Genomic DNA, 7,135 nt, shown 5'->3' with positions numbered 1-7,135 from the left:
TCAGTCTCGAAAGACTGTGATGTATTGTCCCTAATTTCCCCTCCCCCTAAAAAAAAATTCCAGCAAAAGTTCACTTTTGGCTTAATCCTACACTTAACATGAAACCAGCGTTTCTCAACATTCATCCCCCACTGTACCACTTCTCAAAGTACCACTAGAAGTTGTTGGTTGGCAACCTTCAGTCTTGAAAGACCATGGTATAAGCCTACAGCGCCCGGTATTCCCAGGCGGTCTCCCATCCAAGTACTGACCAGGCCTGACCCTGCTTAGCTTCCAAGATCAGACAAGATTGGGCACGTGCAGGGTAACTGTTGCTGCTAAGGCCTCAAGCACCCTGCAATGATGTATAGGGAAGGATCCCAAAGCACCCCCAATGGCTGCCCCTGACTATCCCTGTCTACAGAACTTGCACAGGTTGTTTTTCCTGTTTCAGTTTCTCCTTCACACTTTTGGATCATGTTACGCTACTCGGAAATGTTGACAGATTCCCAGTCTTCTTTCAGCTCCGTGGAGCCAACGTGTGCTCAGCTTTGCGAGGCTGATGATAGACCTAATCGAAAGGGGAAGCTTGCACGGCGAGGAACACCCTGTCAGCTTGCTTTTTGTGTTAACAGCTGTCTCTAATATGCCAGAGAATCCAACTTAGATATCTCTTTCTTGGCTCAGCCTGCTGGCTTGCCTGGCCAGCTGCTACTGTTGCCCCCACCTCCTGCTGGGAGAAAAAAAAGCACTCTGCAGCTGGACGTCTGAGATGGAAGAGGTGCCATTTCTTCCTGTCCATCGCGCCTGCTTGTGGAGGACTTTTCTCCCAGTGAGAGAAGAGAGTTAAGCAACAGTGACCAGGCAGGCAAGAAAGCAAGGAAGGCCAAAAATAACACCACAGTGTTCAACTCACCACTGTGCTGGAGACATCTGTGATATATGTATAATTAAGAGCACCAACAGTCTATACACACAGCTGTGAGCATCCTTGTTATACACACTATACACACTGCTGTGAGCATCCAGGCAAATCTCTAACAAAAACCCTTGACTTCCGACGGGCGGACTTCCCTCAAATGAGGAGGCTGGTTAGAAGGAGGTTGAAAGGGAGGGTAAAGAGTCCAATCTCTCCAGAGTGCATGGAGGCTGCTTAAAACAGCAGTAATAGAGGCCCAGCAGAGGTGTATACCACAAAGAAAGAAGGGTTCCACTAAATCCAGGAGGGTGCCCGCATGGCTAACCAGCCAAGTTAGAGAGGCTGTGAAGGGCAAGGAAGCTTCCTTCCGTAAATGGAAGTCTTGCCCTAATGAGGAGAATAAAAAGGAACATAAACTGTGGCAAAAGAAATGTAAGAAGGTGATACTGGAGGCCAAGCAAGACTATGAGGAACGCATGGCCAGCAGCATTAAGGGGGATAATAAAAGCTTCTTCAAATATGTTAGAAGCAGGAAACCCGCCAGAGAAGCGGTTGGCCCTCTGGATGGTGAGGGAGGGAAAGGGGAGATAAAAGGAGACTTAGAGATGGCAGAGAAATTAAATGAGTTCTTTGCATCTGTCTTCACGGCAGAAGACCTCGGGCAGATACCGCTGCCCGAACGGCCCCTCCTGACCGAGGAGTTAAGTCAGATAGAGGTTAAAAGAGAAGATGTTTCAGACCTCATTGATAAATTAAAGATCAATAAGTCACCGGGCCCTGATGGCATCCACCCAAGAGTTATTAAGGAATTGAAGAATGAAGTTGCAGACCTCTTGACTAAGGTATGCAACTTGTCTCTCAAAATGGCCATGGTGCCAGAAGATTGGAGGATAGCAAATGTAATGCCTATTTTTAAAAAGGGAAAGAGGGGGGACCCGGGAAACTATAGGCCGGTCAGCCTAACATCCATACCGGGTAAGATGGTGGAATGCCTCATCAAAGATAGGATCTCAAAACACATAGACGAACAGGCCTTGCTGAGGGAGAGTCAGCATGGCTTCTGTAAGGGTAAGTCTTGCCTCACGAACCTTATAGAATTCTTTGAAAAGGTCAACAGGCATGTGGATGCGGGAGAACCCATGGACATTATATATCTGGACTTTCAGAAGGTGTTCGACACGGTCCCTCACCAAAGACTACTGAAAAAACTCCACAGTCAGGGAATTAGAGGACAGGTCCTCTCGTGGATTGAGAACTGGTTGGAGGCCAGGAAGCAGAGAGTGGGTGTCAATGGGCAATTTTCACAATGGAGAGAGGTGAAAAGCGGTGTGCCCCAAGGATCTGTCCTGGGACCGGTGCTTTTCAACCTCTTCATAAATGACCTGGAGACAGGGTTGAGCAGTGAAGTGGCTAAGTTTGCAGACGACACCAAACTTTTCCGAGTGGTGAAGACCAGAAGTGATTGTGAGGAGCTCCAGAAGGATCTCTCCAGACTGGCAGAATGGGCAGCAAAATGGCAGATGCACTTCAATGTCAGTAAGTGTAAAGTCATGCACATTGGGGCAAAAAATCAAAACTTTAGATATAGGCTGATGGGTTCTGAGCTGTCTGTGACAGATCAGGAGAGAGATCTTTGGGTGGTGGTGGACAGGTCGATGAAAGTGTCGACCCAATGTGCGGCGGCACTGAAGAAGGCCAATTCTATGCTTGGGATCATTAGGAAGGGTATTGAGAACAAAACAGCTAGTATTATAATGTCGTTGTACAAATCTATGGTAAGGCCACACCTGGAGTATTGTGTCCAGTTCTGGTCGCCGCATCTCAAAAAAGACATAGTGGAAATGGAAAAGGTGCAAAAGAGAGCAACTAAGATGATTACTAGGCCTCTTCAGCCTAGAAAAGAGACGCCTGAGCGGGGACATGATTGAGACATACAAAATTATGCAGGGGATGGACAGAGTGGATAGAGAGATGCTCTTTACACTCTCACATAATACCAGAACCAGGGGACATCCACTAAAATTGAGTGTTGGGCGGGTTAGGACAGACAAAAGAAAATATTTCTTTACTCAGCGTGTGGTCGGTCTGTGGAACTCCTTGCCACAGGATGTGGTGCTGGCGTCTAGCCTAGACGCCTTTAAAAGGGGATTGGACAAGTTTCTGGGGGAAAAATCCATTATGGGGTACAAGCCATGATGTGTATGCGCAACCTCCTGATTTTAGAAACGGGTTATGTCAGAATGCCAGATGCAAGGGAGGGCACCAGGATGAGGTCTCTTGTTATCTGGTGTGCTCCCTGGGGCATTTGGTGGGCCGTTGTGAGATACAGGAAGCTGGACTAGATGGGCCTATGACCTGATCCAGTGGGCTGTTCTTATGTTCTTAACTACAATTCCCAGGAAGCCTTGCAGGTCTCTTGTTATCTGGTGTGCTCCCTGGGGCATTTGGTGGGCCGCTGTGAGATACAGGAAGCTGGACTAGATGGGCCTATGGCCTGATCCAGTGGGCTGTTCTTATGTTCTTATGTTCGACGACATCCATCTTCAGCAATGCTTCTGAGGACAGTGTGGTAATAGTGGCGTACTGCCTGGCTCCGGCACCTGGAGCACTGACATCACAAGATGTTATGATGTCACTTCTGGGTTCCCTCCAGAGAGGAGGCACACTTGCTGCTTAGCATGCCTCATTCCTTCCCTTTTGGAGGCTCCCCTTGAAGGAAAGCCTCCACAAGAGAAGGAATGGGGGGCATCAGCTTTCCCTCCTCTGGGGAGAACCTGGAATTGTATGTATTGCACTGTTTGCATCACTTCTGGGTTCTCCCTGGAGGAGGGAGCGCTTGCTGTTCTCCCCAGAGAAGGGGGCACTAGAGGCTTCATGAACCCATTCCTTCTCCTGAAGGGAAGCCTCACAGTAGAAGGAATGGGCACACAAAGCTGCCTGCCCCCTGTGGAGAGGCTGGAAGCCACTTGGAGTGCCGTGGACAGGAAGCATCACCCCTACTGCTTGCCCCCGTTAAGTCCGCGCATGGTGCCTCTCCCCCCCCCCCCCGCACGGTGCCCAGAGCACCTGAGCTGGCTTGCCATACCCAAGATATGCCCCTGGATTTAAATACTGGACTAGGGACCTGGGAGGCATGGATTCAAATCCTAATTCAGCTGCATAGCTCACAGGGTGACCTAACCCAGTTTGAGTCTGTAATGGAAGATCAGAAGATCATCAGGTGGATGATGTGGTGTTGACAGCGATTCCATGTTTTGACAGCTGGTTGACAGCTCTGGGAAGGGCAGGGCTGGCTCCACAGCTGTAATCACTCAAGGCCAATGGAGACTCTGATGGACACCTGAGCTTCATTTGACCCTGATGGGACTTTGAATGGACATGGACTGAAGAGATGGCTCGCCTGAGCCTAATTTGGACTGAACAAGCAGCTAAGGAAGAAGCTCACAGCTGAGCTGCATTTGGACTTAGTGGGACATCCAAGGATAAAAGGCAGCTTTAGAAGGAGCAAAGCTACCCAGACAGAGCTATCCTGACCCAGAGGGAGACACTACATGACCAAGAACTACCTGACCCAGACCTACAGAAGAGAGGACTGCCAGGACCCTGCTAAAGGAGACACTCTGCTGGAGAGGACACTGCTGGAGAGGAGGGACTCTGCTGCAAAAGACTGGACTGGAAAGACTAGACTGTGCTTTGGAGACCGGATTGGACTTGGACTGGAGGCTTTAGTCCTTTCCCCACTGAGTTAAGTGGAGTTTTGGGGAGGGAAAGCCTCTGGACAAGAGGACTTGCAGGGAGTGTCTGTGTTTGTAGCAATAAATTCTTGTAAATTGCTCAACTGATAAGGAGTTCTGTTCATTTCTTTGCACACCACAGCTGTTGTTCTTGGAAAAGGAGGCTGTTAATTAGCCAAAAAGTGGGCATTAGAAGGGAGTTGGAATATTTGGATGGGACAGAGTCTCAGTTCAGCTTCTCTCACAGGGTTGTTAGGAGATAAAATAAAAGGGGAAGGGAAGGCAGGTCCATGCACACAGCCTTAGGCTTGGCAGAGAAAGGGCAAGATACCAACCATACGAATACAGCAAGTCCTCACTTAAAGTTGTCTTGGAAATGGCCAATTTAAGCGAAATGGCTTATAATGAGACCAATTTTACTGTTGGCTAACTGATATATGTAAACAAGTGTTATGTTCCTACAGCCTATTTCTGATCATCATCATCATGGTATTTATATTCCACCTTTCTGGTCATCAGATTACTCCTCTGACTTTATTCAAGGCGGTTCACATAGGCAGGCTATCCCTAAACCCCTGAGCGGATCTTTACAATAACAGAAAGGTTCTGTCTTTCAAGAACCGCACAACATTTCAGATGGATCTTTCACAGTCTGGTGTCCCTTCTGGCCGCCAGTTGCCTCCCAAGCTGGCTGGCAAGCAGGTCCTTCAGCTCTCACTTGAAGGGCGGCCAAGATGCTTCTTTGCTCACACCAAAGAGCAGATGGAATAATGTGGTAATTATATGCACAAGAGCTAGGCTTAGCCTTAGTGTGTTGGCAACAATGACAACAGTCATGCCTGCGCAGAGCAAACTCTGCTAGCCTTGAGTCTTTAAACCCAGTGTTGTCAACAACAGAGTCATAATCTAGGAATGTGTATTGTGGTTAAGCTAAAAGCCTCAGCTAGGACTAGCCAGTGTAATCTTTTGACCTTTAATAAACTCTGTATTGCTTCATGTGTGTAAGAGTCAATAAAAGCCTGAGCAGGCTGGACGGGGGAGGAACTTCTCTCTCGATCTCATTTCGTTCCGCTTCCGGCTCAGCTCTTTTGACATCTCTACATTTCAAACCTGTCTGCCGTGTCTCATTCATTGCTCTGCTCCTTGCTGTCCTTGTTTATAGTCTTAACTTTCTCAGTGCACACTGCACTCCCACCAAACAACAAGGCTAACTAGCCTTGGGTGCTCCCCAAAGCAGGTAAAACTGCTGCAGAATAACTCTGCTCAGTTTGCCAGCTGCTTCAAGGTCTCGCCATTCAGGGAGCTGCCGGTGGCCTCAAACCGGCAACCTTCAGATGTTGGTTGAGGCTCTACCCTATAGACCAGACCTCCTGCCCACCTAACTAACTCCGAAAAACACCACCTAACTTCTAAATAAAGACTCCAAACACTTCTAATATTAAATCCTGAAATAAATGTGAGCTTTCCAGGCTGGAGATTGTATTGGCAACCTTCAGTCTCGAGAGACTCTGGTATCGCGTTCTGAAAGGTGGTTCTGGCACAGCGTCTAGTGTGGCTGAAAAGGCCGATTCGGGAGTGACAATTCCTTCCACACTGGGAGCAAGTGCAGTCTGTCCCTGGTCTGTCTCCCTGGCTATGGGCCTTCCTTCTTTGCCTCTTAGCCTCAGACTGTTGGCAAAGTGTCTCTTCAAACTGGGAAAGGCCATGCTGCACAGCCTGCCTCCAAGCGGGCCGCTCAGAGGCCAGGGTTTCCCACTTGTTGAGGTCCATCCCTAAGGCCTTCAGATCCCTCTTGCAGATGTCCTATTAAAAGGCCATCTAACCAGTAGCATAGCTGGGGGGGCAAAGCACTAAGTTTTGCAAGTGCCTCACTGAGCTGTGCAAGCAGCTCCTCCCATTCGAGCCATTCCGGGCCACTAGAGCAAAACAGAGGCATATGAACATGAACATCAGTCCAAAGTCACAGCATGACCCTTGCCTCCCATAGCTCACAAGCTTGGAAAACCAGTTTCTCCACTACTTTCTCATGTTGCACACACCATCCAAAGGGCTACAGAAATCTGCTTCACTGATTGCCTTTCAATTCCTTTGTTTGTGACCTCACCTTGCCAAAGCTTCAAGGAAGGCTTTGAATCAGCGGGTCAGCATGGCTCCGAACATTGAGGTTGCGAAGCATTTTAAATGCGCCGCATTTCCATCCTCTCCTTCTGCGATTCTTTTCTTTAAATAACAGCCTGCAGCAAGCCAGTCATTGGTTACCCCTCTATTCACAGGTAATCATTTGCTTCGCAGGGTTGTTCTGGCAAACTGCCCAAATGGAGGCCACATCGAAAAGAAATCCCATACGGCTCATTTGCAAGAGCTGATTTTAATGGCTATTATCAGAGTATCTCCTTCGAAGGAAAAAAGAAATGAAATGGCCAGTGCTTGTTATTAGGTTGAAATATATGTGTCAGGGGGAACAATTTCACAAAAAAAAAAATCCTCTATTTTTAGCAGAGCT

General features: G+C 48.2%; 1 pseudogene; it reads right to left on the bottom strand.

Annotated features, from left to right (window-relative positions):
- Positions 1-202: 202 nt before the first annotated feature.
- On the bottom strand, positions 203-322 carry LOC136637857 (5S ribosomal RNA; annotated as a pseudogene).
- Between the last annotated feature and the right edge of the window lie 6,813 nt (positions 323-7,135).

Source organism: Tiliqua scincoides, chromosome 1, assembly GCF_035046505.1.
Source record: "Tiliqua scincoides isolate rTilSci1 chromosome 1, rTilSci1.hap2, whole genome shotgun sequence".
Lineage (NCBI taxonomy): Eukaryota > Metazoa > Chordata > Lepidosauria > Squamata > Scincidae > Tiliqua > Tiliqua scincoides.
This window is presented reverse-complemented; position numbering and strand designations above follow the sequence as displayed.